Consider the following 18,545-nt stretch of genomic DNA (forward strand, 5'->3'; position numbering starts at 1 on the left):
TTATGTATGTTCGTGCGTGCGTTTGTATGTGCAGCTATGCACATACAGTTGCAAAATTGAAAAATTAAGGAAGGGGGGGTAATATCTCTCCAGATAATATCATTGAAAGTAGTGCCCAAGAAGCCAAATTCTTTGGAGTAAGAGGACGTCGTGAAAGCCTTGGGCGAGTTCTTTGATCGCAAAAGCCATGAGATTACAGAAAGTTTCCGTTTTTTTCAACCCCTGCCAGCTGGACGGTGAGCCTGTTCAATACATTATTGAGATTCGTCGAACTGCGGACAACTGCAATTTCGGTACCACGCTCGACCGAATGCTGCGGGATAGAATTGTGTGCAGCATCAGATCGAGTGCGCTGTAGAAGCAGCTCCCGACAAAGAAAGTATGAGTTAAGACGATGCTGAAACAATGGCACTCTCTGCTGAAGCTGCAGATAATGACGCCAGTGAAATGGTCAGCGAAGCTTAAAATCAAGGCGCAGTCGACCACAATCAAAGAGGTGGGCGTTGTGGCAGCGTCGGACACAGCAGTAATGCCTGCCGTTGGAGTAACGCGCGTTGTTATCGCTGCGGTCGACGCGGTAACCTTGTTTAAGAATGCCGGAATCATGAAAGCGTCAAGTCTCCAACCCGAGCAGCACCCCCGGGAATACGCGGCAGAGCCCTAGCTCTTAACGAAAGTGAAACAAGGTGAGATCGGATGGGGCTACAGCTGAGCCAAGAACTGATGAGATAGACTTCAGTTGCAACGCCTGCAATCCATGTTGGTCATGTACTAATGTCACCTCATGCTAATTTTGGTATATACCAAGTTAATGAAACAGCCGGAGAGGACAAACACCGTATGAAGTAAATCATGTCGTATATGACATACATGACATGATATTCATGTCACGACCTGTCATTTATGTTCGTCATACGCTCATGTCATGCCATGCTAATTTTCGTATAAATCAAGTTATTGAAGCGCCCGTGAGAGCACGCAGACCGTATTGTGCAAATCATCTGGTACATGACGTGCATGAGTGTCATGTTACGACCTCTCATTTATGTTTGCCATGCACTCATGTCATTCCATGGCAACTTTTGTATACATCAGATTAACGAAATAGCCACGAAAGCACAATGTCGTAGGCGGATAGATAGATAGATAGATAGATAGATAGATAGATAGATAGATAGATAGATAGATAGATAGATAGATAGATAGATAGATAGATAGATAGATAGATAGATAGATAGATAGATAGATAGATAGATAGATAGATAGATAGAAGCGCGTAGGGTGTGTCCAGATAAGATCGAACACGAGGTCCCGGTCACCATTCCCGATTGTGAGGAAATTTACTGTAGGTCTAGGCATTACACCCAGAACAATGGTTTCGCAGTTAGTTTTGCGAAAAAAAATTTGTTCGCCTGAAAAAAAATATACAACTTTTCGCCGCAAAAAACGCTTTTCCGTCAATTTCGCGATTTCTGAATTTTGAGCGCACCTAGGGAAACAACGGTGCACTTCTTCTTCACAATATTTATTCCTCTTAAAGAACAAGTGAAATACAATCTTATGAGTCTATTATTTTCCTTGCTTGACGAAGCACATTTGAAGAAAAAAATCACAAACTTCGCAAATCGCATAAAATACCTCTATTTCAGGAATTTATTGCTGCAAGCGAGTTAAAGTGAGGATAATAAAAATCGGTGCATATTAACTTTGATACTTTCACTATCTTTTAAAATAATTTGCGCGGTTTTATCGCGCTCCGTTTCACTCGATAATTGGGCTGAAACGTAAGGGATTCACCAAAAACGCCGAACTTTGAAAAATTATTTTCTCAAAAAGGCCATTTTTAATTTTTTTTAAATCCCTCTGATTGAAGTCAAGGACGTTATCTACCATTGTGCAGAAAAAAAACGTTGCATTATTTTGGTTGCTAACAAGTTATAGTGCGTCAAATGTGACCATGCCAGCCTAGCGGCCGCATCGTTCGTTATGGGCTGAAACTCGGATATAAGATGCTAAAAATACTTGTACGTGACATAATCACAAATCAGTAGCTCCACACCAACAAATGCACAGCCCGGTGTCATGGTTCAGCAAGCTTTGTCTTGCGATCAGCCGCTTGACAAACCCGCAGCAGCGGCCGCTCAATGCTTCGGGCGCTGACATTACATGGGTGCCGCTTCGACTGCGGATGAGCTCCTCTTGAGCGCCAAACTACGCTCAGAGGACAAAAGAGATAAGGAATGCATCACTGTGAAAGTTAAAGGCTGTTAAGTGCCAACAAATGTCATAGTATGCAACGAAAACTCTGCCGGCGATTTCCCAGTGAGCGCCTTCAAATACAGCACGGATGTATTTTTTAAATGCGAAGCATTTCTTAGCGAACCTCAGGCACTTTGGCCGTTTCTATCTACGTATCTATCTATCTATCTATCTATCTATCTATCTAGCCGCCTACGTCTAGGAGCTCTCCTGGTCGTCTCCATAACTTGTAATATACCAAAATTGGCCTAGCAGGGGATCAGTGTATGACGAACACGATTCACTAGTCAAGACATGAATAACGCAATATACCTGTCGCGTACGTCATGAAACCCTTTCTCTCAGTCACGTGTGGCACATACCCGTAAGCCAGAGTTAATGTTATGCGGGTATGTGCCACAGGTGATACAGAGTCTCAACCAACACAGTAACCGCGAACACACACATTGACATGCAAGGAAAGTGATAATAATAATAATTGTCAGGGTTTTATGTCCGAAAACCACGATATGATATGAGACGCCGTAGCGAATCGCTCCGGAAATTTTGACCATTAGGTATTCTTTAACGTGTACCGAGATCGCACAGAACACGGGCATCTAGCATTATGCCTCTATCCAAATGTGACCGCCGCGGCCGGGATCGAACCCGCGACCTTCGGGTGAGCAGCCGAGCACCTTAACCGCTACACCACCGCGGCGAATGCAAGGAAAGTGAGGAAACTGAAGACAGAACACCCCTGAGCGACGCTCAAGTACCATCCATTCGTCCACATGGTCCGCAACGTGGACCACGGGGATTACGCATAAACCGGCTTCAATGCTTCCTACAGTAAATCTGCTGTAAGAGCCAGGCCTCTCATCATTACCGGTGTCTTGAACATTGATTTATCAAGACCCAAAAATGCTTGGTCCTTATATTGCGTGAAAGACGGATTGTATGTGGAGAGGAGATCAAAAGACCTCGCTGCCACGTCCAGGACAGGCGGCATCGTAGATCATTTCATCGTCAGAGGCATCCAGGATTTGCAGCAGCAGTACTATACCTCGCGCTTAACTACACTTAGACCCCTCGTAACCGCGATCACGAACGGATCCGATTAACAAGTCCGGTCCAGCTGCTGGTGCTCATTGATCACGGTGATGATGACCTTGTTCGAGAACTGTCAAGAACCCTTTCTACACATACACACGGGTTCGTGAAACGTGCGTGCGTTCTCTGTCATAACGGACAAGTATAAGCATTACAACCGTAACTGTGACTGTAACGTACGTGCAGTGCGCCTGCGCATGCCATTCGGCTGTGTATATATCTAAGGAAACTTTCCTGAATGAAGCTTAGTTGTGAGTAATGTCTGTCCTGTGCATCTGTGTTCCTTCTTTGTCCTGTTCGGATTTGCGCTATCCAGTATTGATGAATATAAGCACTACATATCAGTTTACCACGTCTGGTGTTGGTAACACCCATGTTCTGTTGCCATGGCTACACAACTGTAAACAACTGGTTATGTAATACACATGCTACTCTTCAACATATGACTGTGCGTATACCACTTCGATATTTCTCTAGCGTCATTCCGTAACGTTTCGCTGAATGTGAAAAATTCCGCCGCAGTCACCATCCCGTGCATGCTTCGCATAACATCGATACCCACGGTACGCGGGATCTGCCAAATTTTTTTCCCTGCTGTTATGCCCGAAGCCGCATAATATCGTGATAAAACTGGACTTGCGTTGGATATTCTATCTGCGGACGCACAACAATACATTATTGTAAAAGCGGTTCTTTAATGAAGTAAAGGACTTGGACACACTTCTTTTCACAGCCGGCTGACACAAGTGTTCTGGCACGAGATGAACAACTGCAGTTTGAGTTGCTCGACCATCGGAAGCACGTATGACAGCTTTCTTTAGATGTCAATGGCTTTCTTTTGTGCCATATGTTGCTCATAGAATGAACCTAATTATCTTCAGGCCACCCGAAGAGAGAAAGCAACACATGCTTGCGCGCACTACTGGAGGCGCTCACTGGGAAATCGCCGGCAGAGTTTTCGTTGCATACTATGACATTTGTTGGCACTTAACGGCCTTTAACTTTCACAGTGATGCATTTCTTCTCTCGTTTGTCCTCTGAGCGTAGTTTGGCGCTCAAGAGGAGCTCATCCGCAGTCGAAGCGGCACCCATGTAATGTCAGCGCCCGCAGCATCGAGCGGCCGCTGCTGCGGGTTTGTCAAGCGGCTGATCGCAAGACAAAGCTTGCTGAACCATCACACCGGGCTGTGCATTTGTTGGTGTGGAGCTGCTGATTTGTGATTATGTCACGTACAAGTATTTTTAGCATCTTATATCCGAGTTTCAGCCCATAACGGACGACGCGGCCGCTAGGCTGGCGTGGTCACATTTGACGCACTATAACTTGTTAACAACCAAAATAATGCAACGTTTTTTTCTGCACAATGGTAGATGACGTCGTTGACTTCAATCAGAGCGATTTTAAAAAAAAAAATTAAAAATGGCCTTTTTGAGAAAATCATTTTCAAAGTTCGGCGTTTTTGGTGAATCGCTTACGTTTCAGCCCAATTGTCGAGTGAAACGGAGCGCGATAAAACCACGCAAATTATTTATAAAGAGAGTGAAAGTATCAAAGTTAATATGTACCGATTTTAATTATCCTCACTTTAACTTGCTTGCAGCAATAAATTCCTGAAATAGAGGTATTTTGTGCGATTTGCCAAGTTTGTGATTTTTTTCTTCAAATGTGCTTCGACAAGCAAGGGAAATAATAGACTCATAAGATTGTATTTCACATGTCCTTTAACAGGAATAAATATTCTGACGAAGAAGTGCACCGTTTTTTCCCTAGGTGCGCTCAAATTCAGAAATCGCGAAATTGACGGAAAAGCGTTTTTTGCGGCCAAAAGTTGTATATTTTTTTTTTCAGGTGAGCAAAATTTTTTTTTCGCAAAACTAACTGCGAAACCATTGTTCTGGGTGTAATGCCTAGACCTACAGTAAATTTCATCACAATCGGGAATGGTGACCGGGACCTCGTGTTCGATCTTATCTGGACACACCCCGTAACAACTTCTAGTGGGCGGAGGGGGGCTTTAAAGAATTCATGTTCTTGAATCATATCATAACTCGCCATAACACCGTGTTTCAAGCTTCGAAGTGCCGTGTCAGCAGCGGTTAATGCTGTCATCGTGACTGATCTCCCGTTGCGTCGACCGAACCTTTAGAGAACTATGCATTTGGTAAATGCATGCAGTATACTTCACTGAAAGGAGTAATTCCGTGGGCCTATATTCGTTGGACAACAATTGTGAAAATGACAACGTGGCAATGTATGACAATTGAGAGTTTTAATGCTAGGGCAATAAAGCGGTAGGGGCTATTACGTTCTTCTGTACTCAAGCTAGCGAACAAAATAACGCATGAGCTTGGGATCTCAACTGCATGTGGGCCCCAGTGGTAAAACTATATAAGGTTGAGTCAGCAGAACGAAGCATCCGCCACATTTTGAGAGCATCGGCAACGTGATCTTTGCTTCCGTGTTCGTTCCAGATGTCGGGTACTGCCCTATGAAAGTTCTGCACAGTGGCTCCCTTTATTTATTCTTTGAGTGGGCAGCCCAATAATCGCGCAGTAGAAGTAGGAAAGCTGCTTTTGAGGAACCTCACATGACGTGAACTGAAAATAATTCCAGCATCTTATTCGCTGTCTTGGTAGTTTTGCTCAGCAGTGCCAGTTAGAAGTTTATGTATATTTTATGTGCAGGTAACTACCTTCTTCCGAGGACGACAACGGTATCGCCGCCGGCTTCTGAGAACGTTTCCATGCGGGTTCCCTCTGGAGTCGTTGCGCGAGCGAACGCGTTTCACCAATATTTATTTGCAATCATTACATGCAATGTGGTATCTTGTGAGCGGCCGAGCCCACCAGGGCTTAAAGTCTCCCTTCATTGGAGTGGGGCCCTCATAAGACGGCAACACACACACACACACACACACACACACACACACACACACACATATATATATATATATATATATATATATATATATATATATATATATATATATATATATATATATATATATATATATATAATTCCGCTCTCCAGCGGCTTCCAGTCGGTCTTCCGCTTCTCAACGCCGCTCGCGCTCAGGGTCCGTGCTTTTGCCTTAACTGTCGCCACTGCGTGTTGCCGCTGAGTGCTGGCCAATAAACACCTTAACAAATTGGTGGAGAGCGCTGTGCCGTCACAACTTCGGTCCTCATTCGATGTCCCTGGCGCTTCGATCCCGTACCGTGCCATCTACCATGCCTCAAGACGCCGCCCAGCAGACGCCTCGGCCTGCACCGACCTCGTGCTCCGATGTACCTCGTATCCGCGACCCCCCTGTCTTCACTGGCGCAGATGGGACCGACATGGAGAACTGGCTCGCGATTTATGAACGCCTGAGTGTCCCCAATAAATGGGGTGAGGCAGGAAAATTGACCATCTTGGCTTTCTACATCGCGGGTGTGGCAGGCCTATGGTACAACAACCACGCCTCAGATTTTACAACATGGTACGAATTCAAGACCGCCATTATCAACGTGTTTGGCCGCCCTGTCGTTCGTAAGCTGCAGGCCGAACACTGTTTACGTGAACGAGCTCAGCAGGTTGGTGATTCCTTCACCAGCTGCATAGAAAACTTCCTGGATTTGTGTAGGAGAGCCGACACCACCATGTCTGAATCTGACAAGATCAGGTACATTATGAAAGGCATCGACGACGATGCCTTCACGATGCTGCTCGCCAAAATCGCCAGAACAGTGGCAGAGGTCATAACGCTATGCCAAAGCTACGAGGAGCTGCGCCGGCAGCGGTCGATGACCCGTCGCTCTCCATCACGCGAAGCCGAGCTCGCTAGCTTGTCCATCATATCCGACCACTCCGCGTCGCTCGCATAGGTAAAGTCATTCTTGCGCGAGGAAATCGCGCGCCAGCTCTCTGCTGGACTTTCGTCACCCTCAGCACGTTCCACAGCCGTCAACCACTCTCCTCCCTCCCCTCCATTGGGCGATTGAGAAGACAATCGTGGAGGTCATGCCTGAGTAGCACCAGTACCATCCGGCTCCTGCACCGCTGAGTTACGCCCAAGTTGTCGCAAGGACGTCCCCAGTAATCCCAACGGCTGCCCCACACAGTAACGCCGAAGCCGCCGCTAGACCTCAGTCCTTCGAAGCGGGTGTGCCGGCTACCTACGCCGACGTCACTCATAGGCCACGCCTGCAGCCCACCATGCAGTCATATCACTTGCCACTCCGTGAATCACGTCCTGCGCCATGGGTGGGCCCTGCTCCAGTGAACCGATGGCGCACACCTGACAACCACCCCATATGCTTCACATGCGGTTACGCCGGCCACGTGGCGCGTTATTGCAATCGTGTGCGGCCGCCTCGAATCGCGTCGGCCGCCACCAGCCAGTCGAACCGCCCATTTTACGACCCATCTACGCCGCTGTCACCGACGTCACGCCAAGCTCCATCTACTCGGCGCTCTCCGTCTCCACAATATCGATCCCTGTCGCCGATGCGGCCACGTCCGGTCGCACGCGACCAGGAAAACTAGTCGTCGCAGTGCACGAGCCAAGGGCTGCGACGCTATCGAACTGCGAAAGCCCTGAGCAAAGCCCATCGAACGTGATATACGTGGTTGTGGATGGTGTTCGCGCATCTGCCCTTGTTGACATTGGAGCAGCCGTTTCCGTTATGGACAAAAAATTGAGCCGATTACTACGAAAAGTGACGACGCTACATTCTGGGATGTCCCTCTGTACAGCCAGCTCCCGGAGTATTCATCCTACGGGGCTCAGCAATGCACTTTCAATTTGCAGTGGCGTGCATAACATACAAGCCATCGCTGCGTCGCAAGAGCTCGCGCTCGAGGTCTGTTAGGACTTCCAGACTCAGGCACGTAGGCAAGGGGGGCGCCCGGGGGGCCCGGGCCCCCCCCGAAATTTTTCCAGCGTTCTATGTTCCCAGGCAACCTTTTGTTTGTTTTTGCCATGGAAAGACTTTCTTTCGAACAATTAGGCCTTGGCCCCCCCCCCCCCCGAAAAAAAATCCTGGCTACGTGCCTGTCCAGACTCATTGTGTGCACTACACGACGAACCATAATAGCGTCTGCTATCTGACGCACGTGGTTCGTCGTGGCCATGTTAGAGTGGTGGCAAGGCACTGAGTGAAGGCCACCATGAGACGAGACTTCCGGTATGTCTCTATAAGACGCGCGCGGTGATTGGAAATGGCCTTTGACGTAAGCGGGAGAGCGAAATGCGAAAGGGAACGTTTCTTGTCGTCGTCTGCTCGAGGTTTGAACTTTGAAGACTAATAACGTCAGTGTTCGTGCGCCAATCTTTATAAGTCTTTTTGCGTTCGTCTCGGCATTTTTATACACGCAGTCCTGCGCTAAGTGAGGCAGTCGTAAGAACGTCGCAGGACTAGTCAACTTATTATATATATATATATATATATATATATATATATATATATATATATATATATATATATATATATATATATATATATATATATTAAGAGTATATGCGCCTTCATAAAAACTAACTTTATTGTCGACATTTCGATCGGAGACCGATCTTCATCAAGATCGGTCTCCAATCGAAACGCCGCCATATATATATATATATATATATATATATATATATATATATATATATATATATATATATAGTGCTTCAAGCGGGCATGTATGTATTGAAAAATTGGAGGCAATCACATTTCTACACATTTCCACTTGGAAAAATTCTTGTGCATGTCTGTGCCCCGAGGTAGCCGTTCCAAAGTTTAATTGCGGTTTGCATGATTACGCATGCAAGATGGTGAAGATCGGCGCAATGTTCCTCCCTGATGTAACGAGCAGTCATTGCTTGCTATCGCCAGCCAGTAGCAAAAGGGTAATCGTTATCATCCTTGCCTATGCCTTCGACCCGTTGTCAGATTAAACGCCGCACGCAACTGCCGCATCACATCGGGGAGGAGCTTTGGGCCAGTGCTCCCTGTCTTTCATGCGTAATCATGGAAACTGCAATTAAATTTTGCAGCGGGATATCTTGGGGCCCTTCTTTATCGGGATTCTGTCGCTTTCTTTATGGAGGACTATAGTGGCTGTGGATCCGTTGTAGATTTCGTCCATTATGTTTATATAGGCGTCGTCGATGCCCTGATTCCGCAGTGCCTGCATGACTGCTGATGTCTCCACCGAATCAAATGCCTTCTCGTAATCTATGAAGGCTATGTATAGGGGTTGGTTGTATTCCGCGCATTTCTCTATCACCTGATTGATAGTATGAATATGGTATATTGTTGAGAAGCCTGTACGAAATCCTGCCTGGTCCCTTGGTTGATTGAACTCTAATGTCGTATTAATTATGTTAGCAATTACTTTTGTAAATAGCTTGTAGACAACGGACAGTAAGCTGATGGGCCTGTAATTTTTCAGGTCTTTGACGTCCCCTTTCTTATGGATCAAGATGATGTTGGCATTCTTCCAAGATTCTGGTATCCTCCCCGTCGACAGACACTTCGTGTACAGGGTGGCCAGTTTTTCTAACATAATCTCTCCACCGTCTTTCAACAGGTCTGATGTTACCTGATTCTCACCACCGGCTTTGCCTCATTCCATTCCCTTTAGGGCTTTCTTTACTTCTCCTGTCAATACTGGTGGGATGTCAAATTCCTCTGGGATATTACTGCTTCTTACGTTATCATCCTGACTGTCTCGGCTGCTGTACAGATCTCTGTAGAACTCTTCCGCTACCTCAACTATTGTATCCATATTGCTTGTGACCTTGCCTTCCTTGTCCCTTAATGCATACATCTGATTTTTGCCTATGCACAGTTTTGTCTTCGTAGCGTTGAGGCTTCTTCCGTTCTTTAGAGCATGCTCAATTCTCTCCATATTATACTTTCTAGTGTCGGCTACTTTACGCCTATTGATTAACTTCGAAAGATCCGCCAGCTCTATTTTGTCTGTTGCATTTGAGGCTTTCATGGCTTGAAAATTAATATGCATAAAACTAAAGTAATGTGGAACAATCTTGGCAGAGAACAGCACTTTGCGATAGGTGGCGAGACACTGGAAGTTGTAAACGAGTACGTCTACTTAGGACAGGTAGTAACCGCGGAGCCGAACCATGAGAGTGAAATAACTAGAAGAATAAGGATGGGATGGGGCTCATTCGGCAAGCATTATCAAATCATGAATGGTAGTCTAGCACTATCTCTCAAGAGGAAGGTATATAACAGCTGCATCTTACCGGCACTTACCTACGGAGCAGAAACCTGGAGACATACAAAGAGGGTTCAACTTAAATTGAGGACGACGCAGCCAGCGATGGAAAGGAAAATGATAGGTGTAACCTTAAGAGACAGGAAGAGAGCAGAGTGGGTCAGGGAACAAACGGGGGTTAAGGATATCATAGTTGAAATCAAGAAGAAGAAATGGATATGGGCGGGGCACGTAGCACGTCGGCAGGATAACGGGTGGTCATTAAGGGTAACATACTGGATTCCAAGAGATGGCAAACGCGTGAGGGGGAGACAGAAAATTAGGTGGGTAGATGAGATTAACAAGTTTGTAGGTATAACGTGGCAGCAGAAAGCACAGGACCGGGTTAATTGGCGGAACATGGGATAGGCCTTTGCCCTGCACTGGGCGTATACAGGCTGATGATGATGATGATGATGATGACCTTGGGGCACTGACATGATAGAAGAATTCTTCCAAGTGGAACTGTGTAGAAACGCGACTGAATTTTCAATACAAACGTGCCCGTATGCTGCACTCGAGCATTAAAAAATTACACCATCTCCCGCTAAAGGGGACCATGAGGCGATACGAAGCCGGAGCACTTGCACGATCGCGTTTCGTTGGCGTTCTTTGGGCATGCTACCGACCTCGGAGCGTTATTAACGGTGTTAATAACGTTGTAGACGAAGGTGAAACGGTTAACGAAGCTTTTTATTGAGCATCGTCTAGTACTTGAGGTGTGCACTTTGCTTTGAAGAGGATGGCTTTGTGGTCGCTGAGGTGAACCGTGAGGGGATCGTGGCGCAGTGGGTGGATCTTGAAATTGGTGAAGACGCGATCAATGCGTGTGCCGTGAATGATAGTTCGCTGCCCTTCGCTTCGCAGCTTTGCCTTGAGTGGACGCAATTGGGCTGATGCTGACGCATGCTTGCGTAAGCCCACTCACTGACGGGACTGTTGCTTCCATCACGCTTCATCGGAAACACCAATGGAGTCAAGCGGAGTCAACCAAAGCAAGCGCTGCACTGAACGCGCTCTGCGCTCTAACCGCTTAGAGGAGGAGAGTAGCGCAGAGAGTAGCGCATGCGCCGCGAAAGCAAAAGCGAGAACGCAGGAGAAGCGCAAGCAGGTGCTGGTAGAATAGTGAAGAGAGTAACCCGCAGCTGTTGGAGAGCGGGAAGGAGGAGAGGCGCGCATGCGTAGTGTGAGTGCGCTACCACGGCGCGTGCGGATTACCACGCCGCCTTACATACCCCTGAGCAAGAGTGCGTCGCATCTAAAAGTGGATTATTCAATCTTAGTTAATTGGGTGGCTGACACCGATAATTATGGCCTCGCATTTTGTCCCCCGGGATAAAAAACTTATCTGTAAAGGTGGTTTTCACGTACCTCCCAGTGCTGAAATACAACGATACAAATTATTTTGAACACCCTATATATATATATATATATATATATATATATATATATATATATATATATATTGTTGCGAATATATTTATAACTTATTTACAATATAGAATAGTCCAGCAGCCAAGATGGCGGCTGTTATTTTCCAGAACACCGACACGTCGTCTGCCTCTTCTTCGTACACCTCACCATAGTGATAGCTGCAACCCTGCTACAGAAAAAAATTGGACCATCTCCTCGAAGGGAACCCTGATGGGATGCGAAGCAGCAGTGTTGCGCACGGGTGGCGTCAAGGCTTCCGGCGCTCACTGCAGCACCCGCGTTAGCGCCGGAAGATTCGTTTGAAGCGAAACTCGGTGTAGCGTTTACAGGTGTAAACGTTTGTTTGAAACGCAGGCACGGGAGGCGAGCGGGCGTTGGAGCCGGCAGCTGCGGGCGCTCCGGCGCGTAAGGGAGAGAGTGACGTACGCGCGCACCTGCGAGGGAAGCGTGCGAGGGGAGCGTGACGTCAACGCCCAGCTGCGGCGTGACCTACTTGGCATGGCTCCAACACCTGCGCCGAGGGAAGCGCGTTGCCTCGCGTTTGTGCGGACGGAGTGACAGCGTTACACAGGCTAGTCAAAGAGCTGTTACGCATCTAGTATATATATATATATATATATATATATATATATATATATATATATATATATATATATATATATATATCGTTACGCGGGGTTTATTGAGGACTCTACGAGAGCGATGATCGTAGCAGCAGCACGCAGGGTGGAGCCAGAGTGCGAATTGTCGATGTGTGCCAGCCGAGAACGATGGGCCTTCGTGTTTGTCCATCTTCTTCCTCACAATCACCCCCGGCATGGAGAGGTAGCCATCCTGGCGACCTAGGTAGAGGTCAGAGGATCATAATATGCCTTGACGCGGTCAATGTGGACTGTCTCTCGCCCGCGACGACGGAGATCGGAAGATGGCGTAACGGGTTCGACCACATAATTGACAGCTAGCGAGGTTTGCGCAACCACGTGGTAGGGTCCGTGGTACCTGGGAAGGAGCTTAGATGAAAGGCCGGGAGCAGCAACTGGAGGCACCCAAAGCCACACGAGGAAGTCGATAGGAAAAGGGTCCGGAGGTGGCTTGGAATCATGGCGCTGTTTTTGGCGACACTGTTCATCATAGCTGAAAGATCGGGCAAGTTATCGGCATCTCTCAGCTTGCTGGGAGAGCTCAGACACAGCTTGGTAGTCGGCAGGGTCTGGGTGATACGGGAGAATTGTATCAATCGTGCTGGAGGGCTCGCGGCCATAAAGGAAAACTTATGGTGAGAATCCGGTAGTGGCCTTGCAGGCGGTGCGGTACGCATATGTGACAAACGGGAGTACAACTTGAAAACGAGGAACCCAGCCCTCAACAGACACGTACACAAGAAAAGAAGAAAGACGACCACACACGCTGGGACTAACAACAGTTGAATGAATGAATGAAACAACTTTATTGCGAGATCCCGCTAGTTGCTGGTCCGGGCCAGACCGCTCAGATGGAGGACGGAAGACCTTGTCTTCCACTAGCCACCCTGGCCTGCTGGATAGCCCAGGTTTGGTCCTGTAGATCGGAGCTGAGCAGCGTTTTCCGCGTCTGTTTGCTGATTGGGGCACCCCCATAGCATATGGCTTAGGGAGGCCTCTTCTATTCTACATGCTTTACATATTGAGTCTGGGTAGATCTCTGGGACCATCCTGTGTAACTGAACAGGGTTGGGCTAACAACAGTGTAATGGAAAAACATCTACTCGAAAGGAACCCCCCCCCCCTCCAAAAAAAACGCGCATGCGCCCTTCAAGATATCTTGAAGAGCGCATGCGCGTTTGACAGAGAAGGGAGCATGGCAGCAACAGCTGCGACAGTACCTTCAAAGGTCCCTCAACACGCTCGTCACTTCAGACCCTTTCGTTGCCGCATCTTCGGACAGTGTAGTGGAATTTTTACGCGAAAGACAGCCATGCGCTAATGCTCTGTTCTCCCTGGACATTGAAGACCTCTTTTATTCAGTGCCTCACGCGGACTTGTTCGTAGCTATTCGGGAGCTCATCAAAGAAAACGGGGCGGCCTCGTTGCAGAATTCTTGTGGTGTTCCTGTTGGCTCGTTCATGCAGCTTTTAACCCTGTACTGGTCGTCTACCTTTATTGAATATGACGATGCTTTGTTCGTGCAAAAGAATAGAATTTGTATAGGGTCGAGCGTGGCGCCGGTTCTGTGCCAGATATTTCTTTCAAATTTTGACAATGCCCTAAGCAGCTCGATGATTGACGACAGGGTGGTTAAGGTCTTCAGGTATGTTGATTATTTCCTGATTTTGTTAAACTTGGAAAAGCCCATTGACCTAGTTGATGTATCATGGGATATTTTAAACTCCTTTAAATCACGTAGTAACCTTTTAAATTTCACCAAGGAACTGGCATAAGACAACGAGATTAGGTTTTTAGATTTGAAGTTAATTTTTTCGAAGACAGGGCACGTTTGTTAGATGTATGCGCCGCGCACTAAAAAACAGCTTTTGCCGTTCAATTCATCACATTCTAAGCTTGTCAAGCGTGGCATAGCAAACCTGTGTTTTAGCAATGCTCTCAAGAAAAGTTGTCACCTCTCAATGGACCAAAGCTTCAGTCAGGAAGTGACGCGTCTAAAGGCAGCAGGCTTTCCAGTCGCCGTTCTAAAGGCGGTAGCTGAAACAAAAATGAAGAAGCTAAAGAAAGAAATAGGTGGCATGCCACGCTCCTGGCAAAATGAGGACCATAGGCGAGTGGAGGGCCTTCATTATGTCCGTAAGCTTTCACACAGTGTCAAGAAAGTTACATCGAGGCATGGCGTACGAGCAGCGTTCTCGGCGCCATGCAAGTTGTCACGCCATTGTGCGAACATTGACGAAAGAAAATCTGACACTTGTACAACTAGACACTCCTCCAAATTCGTTGACTGCATCACTAATGTAGTGCATCGCATACCACTTTCATGTGGTCGGTTGTACATGGGCCAGACGGGGAACTGTGGGAACACGCGCCTGAAAGAACATGAGCCATCAGTCACTTCAGGAGGAGGCGCGAACTTGCCTGCGCATTGCAGAGCATGCGGGTGTTCAGCCATTTTTAACGACACTGAAATTATTGGTGAGGAATCCACGAAATGTCAGAGGGAAATAATTGAGGCTTATCAACTGCAAAAACACGGTCCGGCTCGTTGCGTAAGCGCACCTTCCCTCTCGCTATCACAAAAATAGGTGACGTTTTTAGACAAACGTAAGTAGAAGGTGCCACAAGCGGCGCTTACCTGCAAGGTTTCTGAAGCACATCAGCGTTATGGGTGTGTTTTGTCGATTGTCAAATGTTCACCCCCTTTTTCCCCCCTCCCACCTAAGATATCTTGATGGGCGCTTTTTTTTTTTGGGGGGGGGGGGGTTCCTTTTCGAGTAGATGTTATTCCATTAAACTGTTAGTCCCAGCGTGTGTGGCCGTCTTTCTTCTCTTCTTGCGTACATGTCTTGAAGGCAGGGTTCCTCGTTTTCAAGCTATGTACCAACAGGCCCAACACCAGACTTTTCTAAGGAAGTACAACATCCCAATTTCAGTGGCTGGAGACAACGTACATAGACAACATGTCACCAAGAGTCCGGTTAAATCGTTCAGTTAAGCCATTGGTCTGTGGGTGATAAGCGCTAGTAGTGCGCTGAATAATTTGGCATTCAGATAGGAGTGATTGCAGCACGTCCGAGAGGAATACGCGCCCTCGATCACTCAGGAGTTCACGAGGCGCGCCATGGCGAAGAATGAAGTTGTGTAGATTAAATGACGCAACGTCTTTGCTGTTGAAGCAGGTAAGGCGGCGGTTTCAGCATAACTTGTCAAATGATCCACAGCAACGACAATCCATCGGTTTCCAGCACCAGTGCATGGAAGAGGCCCGTATAAATCGATGCCGACGTGGTCAAACGGGTCGGCTGGGCATGAAAGTGGCTGGAGAGGTGCTGTGGAGAGGTGCGAGACTGGTTTGCGTCGTTGGCAGGGGATGCAAGAGCGGACGTACTTGCAGACGAAGTTGTACATGCCCCGCCAAGAATATCGTCGACTGAGCCGCATGTACGTCTTAGACACTCCAGCGTCACCACACTGTGGGTCACTGTGAAAAACGGAGCACAATTCTTGACGAATATTACGGGGTAAGACTAGTAAACATGTGCGGCCGTCGTTGTGGTAGTTGCGGCGGTATAAAAGTCCGTTGCGGATAACGAAATGCTGCGCCTGACGTCGCAGTGCGCGAGGTGCCGACGCTGTCGGAGGGCTTGACAAAAAGTTCAGAATGGTGGTGATCCATGGGTCGTTTCGTTGTTCCGAGGCCATGTCCAGGATGTCAAGCGGCGACATATCTTGATCGCGAGTAGAAGTGCTGTCGTCTGAGATGAGGGGAAAATGAGAAAGGGCGTCAGCATCAGAGTGTCGGAGGCCAGAGCGATAGAAGACGCGGATGTCGTAGTCCTGGATTCGGAGAGCCCAATGAACGAGGCGGCCTGACGGGTCCTTCAGGTTCGACAACCAGCAAAGAGCGTGGTGGTCCGTTACGACGTCAAAAGGACGACCGTAAAGACAGGGGCGAAATTTCTGAAGAGTCCATATGATAGCCAAGCACTCTTTTCCTGTCACAGAGTAATTGCTCTCAGGTTTCGTGAGCGCACGACTGGCATAGGCGACCACGTATTCGGTGTTGGCGTCCTTACGTTGTGCGAGCACAGCACCATGGCCAACACCACTGGCATCCGTGTGAATTTCTGTCCGTGCGCTGGGATCGAAGTGGCGCAAGATTGGTGAAGATGTGAGCAGGCGGCGAAGAGTCGTAAACGCGTGATCACAGGCTTCCGACCAGCTAGACAGTTCACTGTCACCGTGGAGAAGTGCATTCAGGGGTGCGATGATATGAGCGAAATCGCAAACGAAGCGTCGGAAATAGGAGCATAGGCCAATAAAGCTCCGTAGTGCTTTCAGGGTAGTGGGCTTTGGGAAATCGGATACGGCCCGGTGTTTAGCAGGATCGGGGAGAATGCCTTCTTTGGAGACAACGTGGCCTAATATTGTCAGTTTTCGAGCCGCAAACTGGCATATTTTCAAGTTAAGCTGGAGGCCAGCATTCTGGAGACAGGCCAAAACTTGATGTAAACGGTGCAGATGAGTCGAAAAATCTGAGGAAAAGACGACAATGTCATCAAGATAGCAGAGACAAGTGCGCCATTTCAGGCCGCGCAGGATGCCGTCCATCGTGCGTTGAAAGGTCGCGGGCGCGTTGCAGAGACCGAACGGCATTACAGTGAATTCGTACAATCAGTCTGGTGCTACGAACGCCGCTTTCGAACAGTCAGCGTCAGCCAAGGGCACTTGTCAGTAGCCAGAGCGGAGATCCAAGGAAGAACTTCGCACCCTGCAAATAATCCAGCGCGTCATCAATACGGGGCAACGGATACACATCCTTTCGGGTAATCTTGTTAAGCCTTCGGTAATCGACGCAAAATCGCATAGTACTGTTTTTTTTTCGTACCAGGACAACTGGCGAGGCCCAGGGACTGTTGGAAGGTTGAATGACACCACGTTGTAGCATGTCTTTCGCCTGCCCATCGATAACGCGCCTTTCGCTCACCGATACGCGGTAAGGACGCTGTCGAATGGGCGCATGACTCCCAGTATCGATGGTGTGCGACACAGTCGTCGTGCGGCCAAGCGACGTGGCGTGGGAGTCAAACGAGGATGAGAAACCTTCGAGCAAGCGAAGAAGCTGGTCGCGCTGCGTCGTCGTTGGTGTGAAAAACCGCGGCAGTGACTGAGGAGGCGAGGTCTCGAGAGCGGCCAGGTCAGCGGAGCCTTACATGATGTCGAAAATTGAAGAAGATGGCAGAGGTTCGGCTCTCCCTATGCTTTCACGGTGGCGCAGTGTGACTGGTGTGGCCGTTGGGTTTGAGACGTACAGGCTGTTTCACACTTAGGTGAAATCTCGGAGCGCGTGGCATCGTGATGCGGCCAGCGCTGCAACCACGCGCCGTCAGCAGCTCACGCGTGCGCAGATGATTCAGGAGTGTAGTCTTGAACCGCGTCGTCTGCTACGGCGGCTCTTGCTTGCCGCATTGCTGGCCAGCGCGCGGATATCATTGTTAGTGCAGAAACTGGGCCGATAATCTGCACTAAACGTTGTGCGACGCCAACCTGTCAGCCTTTATTTGTGATAATGGGGTGCTACAAGCGGAATTTGACAGCATTCCTTGTTTGCTCTCTCGAAACGCCGTGGTGCTGTGTGCGTTCACGAATATTTCTTCACTGTGTGTGCACCGCAGTACGCTGGGACGAGGAAGACAAGACAATTAGCACGCAATGTGCGTTGTCTTTATTTGTCTCTAAATAAAAAATGCACTGAGCAGTAAGAGTCGTGCTGCTGCACTGGCTTAACACGATAAAACAAATGGGAACTACGTCACGAATGTTTTAGGTGAGGACCGGCTACGAAAGGCGCCCGTGGCGCATACAGCTTA

The sequence above is a fragment of the Rhipicephalus sanguineus genome, chromosome 1, assembly GCF_013339695.2.
Source record: "Rhipicephalus sanguineus isolate Rsan-2018 chromosome 1, BIME_Rsan_1.4, whole genome shotgun sequence".
NCBI classification, from domain to species: Eukaryota; Metazoa; Arthropoda; class Arachnida; order Ixodida; family Ixodidae; genus Rhipicephalus; species Rhipicephalus sanguineus.